Consider the following 14152-nt stretch of genomic DNA (forward strand, 5'->3'; position numbering starts at 1 on the left):
CCAGTGACGTTGGGCACAGTTATGTGGCATGCCACTGAAAATCTGTGGCAGACGTCATCATTATATGAGGGCGTTGTACTACTTTAGTCTGGTTTCCAACCTTTTTTCTTTTATTACAACTTGTTTGTTTGATACATGCACACGGGCACACACACACAAAGGCAGTCTTCTTGTCAATGTGCCCGGTCTTGTGACTGGAACACTTGTGACGTCACATTTGTGCACAAATATGCCTGTGAGGTCCTGCATGATGCTAAAGAGGTATTGAAGTAGACGGAAGTTGTTTTTTCTTGTATTTTGATAGCTTCTCCCTCTGGAGCTTGCTTGGGCTGAAAAAAAAAAGATGCAAAAAGACTTCCTACACTCCGTACCTGGTTGTGTTGGTATCGATCAGTGAAGAAAGAAGACGAAATACGTCAACAGCAAATAATTTACGTCATCCATACACGCATTCTGAAAACGTTCGCTTCTAACTAGAGTTTCCATTAGAGTATATAGAAGTTATATAAACGTTCTGTATTGTATGTACAGGGCTCCTCTTCTCGTCCCTGACTGTTTCCCCTTGCTCGTCTTATCTCTCTGCAAATAATTAAAAAATACTGCTTTTGCCTCCCTTATCTTTTCCAGAGCTAACAGTACTCCCAAGCATGCAAAGTAAACACAGCCTTCCTCTCCTTGTTTTAAAATTTATAATGTTTTCAATAGTAGGTTGCCGAAAAGCTTTGCGCTGGGCCTTCTTTCTAGCACGCTAGGCCACCCTACATTTGTGAACCAAGGCACCCGTGGGTGGTTATTTCAATGCCTCCGTGTAGGGATTATCTCTGATGCGATTTCAGTCAAAATTGAGGTGAAGACTTTGGCAGGATGTAACATAGGATCATTGCCAAAGTCCCCAACCTCAAAATTAAAAGTGGAGTTTCGGAGAAGGCGGGTGGAGCAGATGGTCTGAAAAGCAGGCCAGTCCGCTTTAGCCAAATTCCACTCGCCGCTATTAAGATTATTGTCCCGCTCCAGACTATTTTTAAATTTTAAAATTATAGGGAAATGGTCATTGCCGCACTGGTCGTCCTGTACAGCCCAGTTAAAGTCTAAGAAAAGTGCTGGGCTGACCACTGATAAGTCTATTGCTGACTCTGTGCTATTATAAGGACGGCTAAAGGTGTTAGAACCGTCGTTTAAAATACAAAAATTGCTTTCCATAAAAAAAGATTCCAACAACTTTCCTCTGGTGTCAGTCGAGGCCCCACCCCACAAGGGGTGGTGCCCATTAAAGTCCCCTAAAAGAAGGACAGGAGCAGGAAGTTGGGTCAAAAGACCCTCAAGGTCCTGTCGGGATATCCGAGCTGAAGGAGAGAGATGAAGACAGCAGATAGTAATAGTCTTGCCCAGGGAAACTCGGGCAGCAATAGCACTCTCTTTCGTCATTCACGCTCTTTCATCCGTGGTATTCTACATTGAATATGGATATGGTTGGAATCAATAAATAAATAGTATATTTACTTTAGTGTATATATAAGTTATATAAACGTTCTGTATTGTCTTTACAGTTTTCTTTATCTTTACTTGTTCCTGCCAGGTCTTTGGTCTGGGTCTGCAAATAATTTTAAAAAGTCTTAATTAATGTGTCTAGGCATGCATATGTGTGTGGGGGTACTTTAAATTAACTGAGCCTGATCCTAAAGAAAGATTGTTGCACTCGGCTTGTACTTTAAACTGACCAGAAGCCAAGCTTTTTTTTAAAAAAAGAGAAAGACATTATACATGTGCATATTTCAACCTACTAGTATAAGAATACCCATATAACACAGCAATGATTTAAGGAAGACAAGGAAAGTAGAAAATAAGACTAACAAAATAAAACTGTCAAAAAGCAAGCAAAAGCAACATAAAATGCTTTTCCTGAGCTAACACTACTCCCAAGCATGCTAAGTAAACACAGCCGTCAGGTTTTACAGGGTAAATAAAATCAGAAGAAACAGGAGGGACTTACATCATCGTGCCTTTTTTCCTTTTCCTTTCTCTCTTTCTTTATTTTCCATCACTATTTTGAAAAAGGCAAGCAAAAGCAACATAAAATGCTTTTCCTGAGCTAACACTACTCCCAAGCATGCAAAGTAAACACAGCCGTCAGGTTTTATAGGGTAAATAAAATCAGAAGAAACATGAGGAACTTACCTTTTCTCTACTTTCCATCTCCCCTCCGCTAGTTTTTTTCCTTCCCTTCCATCACTATTTTGAAAAAAAACGAGAAAAAAGTCATTTCAAAATGATAAAACATTAGATCTGAAACATTTAAGGATTCTTTTTTCCCCTCCAAGGTCATTTTGAAATCTTTAATGTCATTCACAGGGTGTCATTGGTTAAGCTTCAGTTTCGCCAATGTGTCTCAACACTTTTGTCATAGCTAATTAAAGATTTTGTCATTTTATTTTGAACTTGTAAAAACATATTAACATCTTCGGGTTTTCGCTCTCCACAGTACAAGCCAATTACAAAAAGGTCAGTTTCGACACTACTACATAGAATAGGCCAAAACTGATTACATGAGAAGTGAAAGAGTGGCAGACCATCAAAATTTACTTGTAGGAAAATGGAAGGAATGTGATATCCATGATCTGATATTAAGTAGTGCACTAACTGCTGTGATTTAGACAGAGATTCTTTAAGTCCAAAGTGAAAATAATATCCAGAACTATTTTCTACAGATCTGATATTTAACTTTTAAGCGGCTCGTCGCTGTCGCGCTGCAAATAATTAAAAAAAAAGTCTTAATGTGTCTAGCCATGCATTTGTGTGTGGGGGTACATTAAATTAACTTAACCTGATCCTAAAGAAAGATTGTTGCACTCGGCTTGTACTTTAAACTGACCAGAAGCCAAGCTTCTTTTTTTTTTTTAAAAAAGACACTATACATGTGCAAATTTCAACCTACTATAAAGGGTAAATAAAATCAGAAGAAACATGAGGGACTTACTTCATTGTGTCGTCTTTCTTCTTCCATAATGTCTTATTTTTCTTTCCTTTTGCTATTTTGAAAAAAAAAAAGAGAAGAAAAGTCATTCCAGCAGTGCCTTTTCCGTTTTCTTGTTGAGGAGTAGAGCTACCCCTTCAGAGTGCTGAGCGTCTGATCTTCCTGAGAACAAGATGGTATGTCCTGACGATAGTCTCCTCTTTCCCGTGCCAGTCCATCTGACCTCACTGACTCCCAGGATGTCCAAGTTGTAGTTGTCAAACTCCTTGACTAGTTGGTGCATCCTGCCAGTCTGGTACAAGGTCTGGACGTTCCAGCACCCCACCCTCAACTTTTGCCTCGGCTTCAGTAAATCCGCTGTTGGGGCGCCAGCTCCCTCTCGGGTTTGGCTGTCGTCCGTCATAAGTCCAGTCGCCTGGTGTGCTTCATTACCTTCGCCATCTGTGACTAATTCTCTGGTTTCAGTTTCTGTAACATGTTTTTTTTTTACATGGTGGGGTTGTTAGCCCTACCACAACCTATTTTACCTCTAGGTGAGGTGTCCACCTTAGTCGCCTCTTACGACATGCCTGGCTGGATGGCAGGGACCCTATTCTTGCAATGCTCGCTAGGCAAGCATACCCCAGGGTCCCACAGGGGCTACTAGTATAAGACTACCCATATAACACACCAGTGATTTATGGAAGACAAGTTCAGTAGAAAATAAGACTAACAAAATAAAACTGTCACAAAGCAAGCAAAAGCAACATAAAATGCTTTTCCTGAGCTAACACTACTCCCAAGCATGCAAAGTAAACACAGTCGTCAGGATAGGGTAAATAAAATCAGAAGAAACATGAGGAACTTCTTGTCTTCTTCTTTTCCCTTCCATCACTATTTTGAAAATAAAAGAGAAAAAAGTCACTTCAAAATTATAAAACATTAGGTCTAAAACATTAAAGAATTTTTAAGGCGGCCAAAGGACCACATATGCATTAAATCCCTGTATCTACACCCCCCCCACACACACACACACACACACAAATGCAATCCATTCATTTTAAAAATAAATGACAATGAAATGAGAACAACTTGAACAAAAATAACATTGAAACTGAAATGAATGGTTACATAAACATTAAACTAGAGGCTGAAAAAAAAAGTCACAGGTTCAATACATTGTGACTTTTGCTGTCATTCATTTACCTAAATAATCCATATATGAAGTAACAATTTGCTTGACTAAACAGTCATCCACCTACCTAAATAACACCGCTTCTTCTGGTAGATCTTCGGTAATCGATCGAAGGTATCTAATCTGCATTGAATTTGGACATGGTTGGAATTAATAAATAAATAGTATATTTACTTTAGAGTATATATAAGTTATATAAACGTTCTGTATTGTGTATGTACAGGGCTCCTCCTCTCTTCAGGACACTTTCATAGCGTGTCTTTTTCTTTATGATGGTTTTACCTTTTCGGCAATTAGAAATTTATTAGTTTCTGTATGGAGAATGAGACTAAGTTTTTAAGAAGTCCTCCAACGATAATCCTTCAGATATAGTTTGGAGAAAACCAAATAGCTGTTGCACAGCTCGTAACTTTCTTCGGTAACGCTTCAGTTTATGATTAATTCGAGTCTTTAACACAAAAGATTTAACAAGAGATTTAACACCAAAAACTGGATGACAGCAAGCAGAAGTCACAGGTCATTTCGTGTTTCCTGCTCGGGCTCCATCTCTTGCGCTGGAGTCTTTTGCTCTGGAGTCTCTTGCGCTGGACTCTGGGAAATGGTAGACCGTTGGTCTGAGAATTTCATCATCTCAATGTTCTATATAAGTGAATTTACAATTTCCAAAAGAAGAAAGACTACTTATTCTTCTGGGGACCAAATGTGTTGTAACTAAATATTTCCTTGAGGCTTTGGTTAGTGCGCATTACTATGGAGCAGAAAGTCACTGATTTGAGGCCAACTTAGACTTGTGGCTGGCCAAGCCCACCGATTATTTCAATCTCAATGTATCTGATAGGGAAACGCCAGCACACATTCAAAAGGCCAAGAGACCAAGTCTTTTGATGATAAATGTTGTCATTAATAGCAATCAGTAACTTTTTAAAGAGATGTTTTTGCAACAGTTTAGAGTTGATTATGAATAAAGATAAATGAATGTCCTGGTTTTAAATTTGATCTCAGGCATGCTGTTTTCATTTTCTGCATGTTTCAACTATTTACAAAACTTGTTCCTCTATGACCTTAGAGCCTTATAGTTACTGGCTTTATGATGGTTTACCTTTTTATCTGTAAAAAATCGATGCATACGATCGATTAAAATGTTGCTTAGAGGAAGGATTTCCTCAAACTCAAAAGCCTCTGCAAGTGTGCCAATATAACTCGTTAGGTGATGGATTGCCTTTTTTTTCCTACGATGGGTGGAACCCCCTTTTGATGGTTCGGTTGCTGAAAAAATAAACACGCAAAAAGACTTCTTACACTCCGTACCTGGTTGTGTTGGTATCGATCAGTGAAGAAAGAATAGGTGAACTGCAAATAATTTATGTTATCCATACACGCATTCTGAAAACTTTCCTCACTCACTCTCGTTATTCACACTCTTTCATCTGCAACCTTCTCATAACTCCAAGACACACTAAATGCATATAATCTAATGGAAACTGTGAAACCATTCCTAAGAGTTCTGAGATACCTTAGAGCCTTAGTTACTGGCTTTATGATGGTTTACCTTTCCAGCAGCTACGAATCTGTTGATATCATTAATCAGAACAGCACTTAATGGAAGGACTTCTTCCAAACATAGTCCTTCTCCTATAGTTTCGATGAACCCAGTGAAATGGTGAATGGCTCTTTTTTTCCTCCGGTGGCGGGAGCCGCCTTTTGAGGTTTCAGTTGCTGAAAAAATAGACACGCAAAAAGACTTCTTACACTCCGTACCTTAGAGCCTTAGTTACTGGCTTTATGATGGTTTACCTTTCCAGCAGCTACGAATCTGTTGATATCATTAATCAGAACAGCACTTAATGGAAGGACTTCTTCCAAAGATAATCCTTCTGCGATTGTTTCGATAAACCCAGTTAGATGATGAATCGCTCTTTTTTTTCTCCGGTGGCGGGAGCCGCCTTTTGAGGTTTCAGTTGCTGAAAAAATAGACACGCAAAAAGACTTCTTACACTCCGTACCTTAGAGCCTTAGTTACTGGCTTTATGATGGTTTACCTTTCCAGCACTTACGAAGCTGTTCATATCATTTATTAGAATTGCACTCAAAGGTAAGACCTCTTCCAAGGTCAGGCTTTCAGCCACTGTTTGAATGAACCAGCTAAGTGCTGAATGGCTATCTTTTTCCTACGGTGGATGGAGCCCCTTTTGATGGTTCGGTTGCTGAAAAATAAACACGCAAAAGACTTCTTACACAGTGAAGAAAGAATAGGTGAACTGCAAATAATTTATGCTATCCATACACGCATTCTGAAAACTTTCCTCACTCACTCTCGTTATTCACGCTCTTTCATCTGTTTTTTTAATTATTTTCTCGCTCTAGCTATAAACTTCAATTTTTTTTAAATTATAAAATGCGAATGAAAAATATCCCCCCCCCCCCAGCGTCCCATATATAATGCCTTATCCAACTTGGTTGAGTGGCGCGAACATCAAACAACTGCCACACGCAAACTCATTACTAATTTCATTACTAATAAAATGAAATATTGAATTTGGACATGGAATTAATAAATAAGTATTATATTTACTTTAGAGTATATATAAGTTAAATAAACGTTCTGTATTGTACGTACATGCTGTATCTCTTTGAGGTGAGCCTCGATCCTCACTGCCGTCGCTATCAGACTGCAACTAATTTTTTAAAAAGCCTTAATTAACGTGTCTAGGCATCCATATGTGTATGCTTAGTAACTACTAAACCACTAATTTTAAAAAAAAAAAGACATTATACATGTACATATTTCAACCTATTATATAAGGTAAATAAAATTAGAAGAAACATAAGGAACATACCTCTTCATGCAAACGCTTCTTTCCTTTTGCTATTAAAAAAAAAGAGAGAAAAAAAGTCATTTCAAAAATTATAAAACATTAGATCTTAAACATTTAAGAACAGGTGAACTGCAAATAATTTATGTTATCCATACACACCTTCTGAAAACTTTCCTCACTCACTCTCGTTATTCACGCTCTTTCATCTGCAACCTTCTCATAACTCCAAGACACACATAATGCATATAATCTAATGGAAACTGTGAAACCATTCCTAAGAGTTCTGAGATACCTTAGAGCCTTAGTTACTGGCTTTATGATGGTTTACCTTTCCAGCAGCTACGAATCTGTTGATATCATTAATCAGAACAGCACTTAATGGAAGGACTTCTTCCAAACATAGTCCTTCTCCTATAGTTTCGATGAACCCAGTGAAATGGTGAATGGCTCTTTTTTTCCTCCGGTGGCGGGAGCCGCCTTTTGAGGTTTCAGTTGCTGAAAAAATAGACACGCAAAAAGACTTCTTACACTCCGTACCTTAGAGCCTTAGTTACTGGCTTTATGATGGTTTACCTTTCCAGCAGCTACGAATCTGTTGATATCATTAATCAGAACAGCACTTAATGGAAGGACTTCTTCCAAAGATAATCCTTCTGCGATTGTTTCGATAAACCCAGTTAGATGATGAATCGCTCTTTTTTTTCTCCGGTGGCGGGAGCCGCCTTTTGAGGTTTCAGTTGCTGAAAAAATAGACACGCAAAAAGACTTCTTACACTCCGTACCTTAGAGCCTTAGTTACTGGCTTTATGATGGTTTACCTTTCCAGCACTTACGAAGCTGTTCATATCATTTATTAGAATTGCACTCAAAGGTAAGACCTCTTCCAAGGTCAGGCTTTCAGCCACTGTTTGAATGAAACCAGCTAAGTGCTGAATGGCTATCTTTTTCCTACGGTGGATGGAGCCCCCTTTTGATGGTTCGGTTGCTGAAAAAATAAACACGCAAAAAGACTTCTTACACAGTGAAGAAAGAATAGGTGAACTGCAAATAATTTATGCTATCCATACACGCATTCTGAAAACTTTCCTCACTCACTCTCGTTATTCACGCTCTTTCATCTGTTTTTTTAATTATTTTCTCGCTCTAGCTATAAACTTCAATTTTTTTAAAATTATAAAATGCGAATGAAAAATATCCCCCCCCCCCCCCAGCGTCCCATATATAATGCCTTATCCAACTTGGTTGAGTGGCGCGAACATCAAACAACTGCCACACGCAAACTCATTACTAATTTCATTACTAATAAAATGAAATATTGAATTTGGACATGGAATTAATAAATAAGTATTATATTTACTTTAGAGTATATATAAGTTAAATAAACGTTCTGTATTGTACGTACATGCTGTATCTCTTTGAGGTGAGCCTCGATCCTCACTGCCGTCGCTATCAGACTGCAACTAATTTTTTAAAAAGCCTTAATTAACGTGTCTAGGCATCCATATTGTGTATGCTTAGTAAACTACTAAACCACTAATTTAAAAAAAAAGACATTATACATGTACATATTTCAACCTATTATATAAGGTAAATAAAATTAGAAGAAACATAAGGAACATACCTCTTCACATGCAAACGCTTCTTTCCTTTTGCTATTAAAAAAAAAGAGAGAAAAAAAGTCATTTCAAAAATTATAAAACATTAGATCTTAAACATTTAAGAACAGGTGAACTGCAAATAATTTATGTTATCCATACACACCTTCTGAAAACTTTCCTCACTCATCTCGTTATTCACGCTCTTTCATCTGCAACCTTCTCATAACTCCAAGACACACATAATGCATATAATCTAATGGAAACTGTGAAACCATTCCTAAGAGTTCTGAGATACCTTAGAGCTTAGTTACTGCTTTATGATGGTTTACCTTTCCAGCAGCTACGAATCTGTTGATATCATTAATCAGAACAGCACTTAATGGAAGGACTTCTTCCAAACATAGTCCTTCTCCTATAGTTTCGATGAACCCAGTGAAATGGTGAATGGCTCTTTTTTTCCTCCGGTGGCGGGAGCCGCCTTTTGAGGTTTCAGTTGCTGAAAAAATAGACACGCAAAAAGACTTCTTACACTCCGTACCTTAGAGCCTTAGTTACTGGCTTTATGATGGTTTACCTTTCCAGCAGCTACGAATCTGTTGATATCATTAATCAGAACAGCACTTAATGGAAGGACTTCTTCCAAAGATAATCCTTCTGCGATTGTTTCGATAAACCCAGTTAGATGATGAATCGCTCTTTTTTTTCTCCGGTGGCGGGAGCCGCCTTTTGAGGTTCAGTTGCTGAAAAAATAGACACGCAAAAAGACTTCTTACACTCCGTACCTTAGAGCCTTAGTTACTGGCTTTATGATGGTTTACCTTTCCAGCACTTACGAAGCTGTTCATATCATTTATTAGAATTGCACTCAAAGGTAAGACCTCTTCCAAGGTCAGGCTTTCAGCCACTGTTGAATGAAACCAGCTAAGTGCTGAATGGCTATCTTTTTTCCTACGGTGGATGGAGCCCCTTTTGATGGTTCGGTTGCTGAAAAATAAACACGCAAAAAGACTTCTTACACAGTGAAGAAAGAATAGGTGAACTGCAAATAATTTATGCTATCCATACACGCATTCTGAAAACTTTCCTCACTCACTCTCGTTATTCACGCTCTTTCATCTGTTTTTTTAATTATTTTCTCGCTCTAGCTATAAACTTCAATTTTTTTAAAATTATAAAATGCGAATGAAAAATATCCCCCCCCCCCAGCGTCCCATATATAATGCCTTATCCAACTTGGTTGAGTGGCGCGAACATCAAACAACTGCCACACGCAAACTCATTACTAATTTCATTACTAATAAAATGAAATATTGAATTTGGACATGGAATTAATAAATAAGTATTATATTTACTTTAGAGTATATATAAGTTAAATAAACGTTCTGTATTGTACGTACATGCTGTATCTCTTTGAGGTGAGCCTCGATCCTCACTGCCGTCGCTATCAGACTGCAACTAATTTTTTAAAAAGCCTTAATTAACGTGTCTAGGCATCCATATGTGTATGCTTAGTAACTACTAAACCACTAATTTTTAAAAAAAAAAGACATTATACATGTACATATTTCAACCTATTATATAAGGTAAATAAAATTAGAAGAAACATAAGGAACATACCTCTTCATGCAAACGCTTCTTTCCTTTTTGCTATTAAAAAAAAAGAGAGAAAAAAGTCATTTCAAAAATTATAAAACATTAGATCTTAAACATTTAAGAACAGGTGAACTGCAAATAATTTATGTTATCCATACACACCTTCTGAAAACTTTCCTCACTCACTCTCGTTATTCACGCTCTTTCATCTGCAACCTTCTCATAACTCCAAGACACACATAATGCATATAATCTAATGGAAACTGTGAAAACCATTCCTAAGAGTTCTGAGATACCTTAGAGCCTTAGTTACTGGCTTTATGATGGTTTACCTTTCCAGCAGCTACGAATCTGTTGATATCATTAATCAGAACAGCACTTAATGGAAGGACTTCTTCCAAACATAGTCCTTCTCCTATTAGTTTCGAGTTGCTGATGATTCTTAACCAGTGACGAATGGTGAATGGCTCTTTTTTTTCCTCCGGTGGCGGGAGCCGCCTTTTGAGGTTTCAGTGCTGAAAAAATAGACACGCAAAAAGACTTCTTACACTCCGTACCTTAGAGCCTTAGTTACTGGCTTTTATGATGGTTTACCTTTCCAGCACTTACGAAGCTGTTCATATCATTTATTAGAATTGCACTCAAAGGTAAGACCTCTTCCAAGGTCAGGCTTTCAGCCACTGTTTGAATGAAACCAGCTAAGTGCTGAATGGCTATTCTTTTTCCTACGGTGGATGGAGCCCCCTTTTGATGGTTCGGTTGCTGAAAAAATAAACACGCAAAAAGACTTCTTACACAGTGAAGAAAGAATAGGTGAACTGCAAATAATTTATGCTATCCATACACGCATTCTGAAAACTTTCCTCACTCACTCTCGTTATTCACGCTCTTTCATCTGTTTTTTTAATTATTTTCTCGCTCTAGCTATAAACTTCAATTTTTTTAAAATTATAAAATGCGAATGAAAAATATCCCCCCCCCCCCCCCCAGCGTCCCATATATAATGCCTTATCCAACTTGGTTGAGTGGCGCGAACATCAAACAACTGCCACACGCAAACTCATTACTAATTTCATTACTAATAAAATGAAATATTGAATTTGGACATGGAATTAATAAATAAGTATTATATTTACTTTAGAGTATATATAAGTTAAATAAACGTTCTGTATTGTACGTACAGGCTGTAATCTCTTTGAGGTGAGCCTCGATCCTCACTGCCGTCGCTATCAGACTGCAACTAATTTTTTAAAAAGCCTTAATTAACGTGTCTAGGCATCCATATGTGTATGCTTAGTAACTACTAAACCACTAATTTTAAAAAAAAAAAGACATTATACATGTACATATTTCAACCTATTATATAAGGTAAATAAAATTAGAAGAAACATAAGGAACATACCTCTTCATGCAAACGCTTCTTTCCTTTTGCTATTAAAAAAAAAGAGAGAAAAAAAGTCATTTCAAAAATTATAAAACATTAGATCTTAAACATTTAAGAACAGGTGAACTGCAAATAATTTATGTTATCCATACACACATTCTGAAAACTTTCCTCACTCACTCTCGTTATTCACGCTCTTTCATCTGCAACCTTCTCATAACTCCAAGACACACATAATGCATATAATCTAATGGAAACTGTGAAACCATTCCTAAGAGTTCTGAGATACCTTAGAGCCTTAGTTACTGGCTTTATGATGGTTTACCTTTCCAGCAGCTACGAATCTGTTGATATCATTATCAGAACAGCACTTAATGGAAGGACTTCTTCCAACATAGTCCCTTCTCCTATAGTTTCGATGAAACCCAGTGAAATGGTGAATGGCTCTTTTTTTCCTCCGGTGGCGGGAGCCGCCTTTTGAGGTTTCAGTTGCTGAAAAAATAGACACGCAAAAAGACTTCTTACACTCCGTACCTTAAGCCTTAGTTACTGGCTTTATGATGGTTTTACCTTTCCAGCAGCTACGAATCTGTTGATATCATTAATCAGAACAGCACTTAATGGAAGGACTTCTTCCAAAGATAATCCTTCTGCGATTGTTTCGATAAACCCAGTTAGATGATGAATCGCTCTTTTTTTTTCTCCGGTGGCGGGAGCCGCCTTTTGAGGTTTCAGTTGCTGAAAAAATAGACACGCAAAAAGACTTCTTACACTCCGTACCTTAGAGCCTTAGTTACTGGCTTTAATGATGGTTTACCTTTCCAGCACTTACGAAGCTGTTCATATCATTTATTAGAATTGCACTCAAAGGTAAGACCTCTTCCAAGGTCAGGCTTTCAGTCCACTGTTTGAATGAAACCAGCTAAGTGCTGATGGCTATCTTTTTTCGCTACGGTGATTGGAGCCCCTTTTGATGGTTCGTTGCTGAAAAAATAAACACGCAAAAAGATTCTTACACAGTGAAGAAAGAATAGGTGAACTGCAAATATTTATCTATCCATACACGCATTTCTGAAAACTTTCCTCACTCCACTCTCGTTATTCACGCTCTTTCATCTGTTTTTTTTAATTATTTTTCTCGCTCTAGCTATAAACCTTAATTTTTTTTAAAATTATAAAAATGCCCGAATGAAATATCCCCCCCCCCCCGCGTCCCATAATAAGCCTTATCCCACTTTGTTGACGTGGCGCGAACATCAAACAACTTTGCCACCACGCAAACTCATTACTAATTCATTACTAATTAAATGAAATATTTGAATTTGGAATGAATTAATAAACTAAGTATTATATTTACTTTAGAGTATGATATAAGTTAAATAACGTTCTATTGTACGTTACAATGTGTGATCTCTTTGAGGTGAGGCCTCGATCCTCACTGCCGTCGCTATCACCCGACTGCAACTAATTTTTTAAAGAGCCTTAATTTACGTGTCTAGGCAAATGCCATGATGTGTATGCTTTAGTAACTACAACCAACTAATTTTAAGAAAAAAAAGACATATACATTACAATTTCAACGCTATTATATAAGGTAAATAAATTTAGCCAGAAACATAAGGAACATACCGTCTTCCTGCAAACGCTTCTTCCTTTTGCTATTTAAAACCACAAAGAGAAAAAAAAGTTCATTTCAAAAAATTACTAAAACATTAGATACTTAAACATTAGAACAGGTGAACTGCACATAATTTATGTTATCCATACACACTTCTGAAACTTCCCCATCTCACTCTCGTTTATTCACGCTCTTTCAATCTGCAACCTCCTCATAACTCTCAAGACAAACATAATGCATATAATATCTAATGGGAAAACTGTGAAACCATTCCTAAGAGTTCTGAGATACCTAGAGCCTTAAGTTTTACTGGCTTTAGTGATGGTTACCTTTCTCAGCAGCTCCACGAATCTGTTGAATATATTAATCAGAACTAAGCACTTAATGGAAAGACTTCTTCAAACATAGTCCTTTCTCCTATAAGTTTCGTGAACCCATGGAAAATGGTGATGGCGTCTTTTTTTCCTCCGGTGGCGGAGCCGCCTTTTTGGAGGTTTCAGTTGCTGAAAAATATAGAACACGCAAAAAGACTTCTTACACTCCGTACTTGAGCCTTAGTTACTGGCTTTAATGATGGTTTAACCTTTCCAGCAGCTACGAATACTGTTGATATCCATTAATCAGAACCAGCATTAATGGAAAGGACTTCTTCCAAAGCATAATCCTTCTGTCGATTGTTTCGATAACCCAGTTAGATGATGAATCGCTCTTTTTTTTCCCTCCGGTGGCGGGAGCCGCCTTTGAGGTTTCAGTTGCTGAAAAATAGACATACCTGGCAAAAAACTTCTTACCTCCCGTACCTTAGAGCTTAGTTTATATGGCTTTATGATCGTTTAACCTTTCCAGCACTTACGCGAAGCTGTTATATCATTTATTAGAATGCACTCAAAGGGTAAGACCTCTTCCAAGGTCAGGAGCTTTCAGGCACTGTTTGAATGAAACCAGCTAAGTGCTGAATTGGGCTATCTTTTTCTAACGGTGGATGGAGCCCCCTTTTG

At 37.6% G+C, this 14152-nt stretch overlaps 4 long non-coding RNA genes across 4 annotated transcripts in view; all 4 read right to left on the minus strand.

Annotated features, from left to right (window-relative positions):
• Positions 1–3418: 3418 nt before the first annotated feature.
• On the minus strand, positions 3419–4378 carry LOC112558536. The gene is made up of 3 exons (XR_003098186.1): positions 4213–4378; positions 3816–3844; positions 3419–3439 (listed from the first exon to the last, which is right to left on the minus strand). It is a non-coding gene; the product is annotated as an uncharacterized LOC112558536 (long non-coding RNA).
• A 1075-nt stretch (positions 4379–5453) lies between these two features.
• Positions 5454–6276, minus strand: LOC112558533. Its single transcript, XR_003098183.1, has 2 exons — positions 5904–6276; positions 5454–5658 (listed from the first exon to the last, which is right to left on the minus strand). It is a non-coding gene; the product is annotated as an uncharacterized LOC112558533 (long non-coding RNA).
• A 626-nt stretch (positions 6277–6902) lies between these two features.
• LOC112558535 lies at positions 6903–8460 on the minus strand. The gene is made up of 2 exons (XR_003098185.1): positions 7499–8460; positions 6903–7253 (listed from the first exon to the last, which is right to left on the minus strand). It is a non-coding gene; the product is annotated as an uncharacterized LOC112558535 (long non-coding RNA).
• Positions 8461–11474: 3014 nt separating this feature from the next.
• Positions 11475–14152, minus strand: part of LOC112558534 — a 22253-nt gene continuing 19575 nt past the window's right edge. The window contains exons 2-3 of the long non-coding RNA XR_003098184.1: positions 12107–12316; positions 11475–11861 (exon numbers count right to left, since the gene is read on the minus strand). This is a non-coding gene — a long non-coding RNA (uncharacterized LOC112558534). The remainder of the gene's footprint in view (positions 11862–12106; positions 12317–14152) is intronic.

This window comes from Pomacea canaliculata, linkage group LG3 (genome assembly GCF_003073045.1).
Source record: "Pomacea canaliculata isolate SZHN2017 linkage group LG3, ASM307304v1, whole genome shotgun sequence".
Classification (NCBI taxonomy): Eukaryota; Metazoa; Mollusca; class Gastropoda; order Architaenioglossa; family Ampullariidae; genus Pomacea; species Pomacea canaliculata.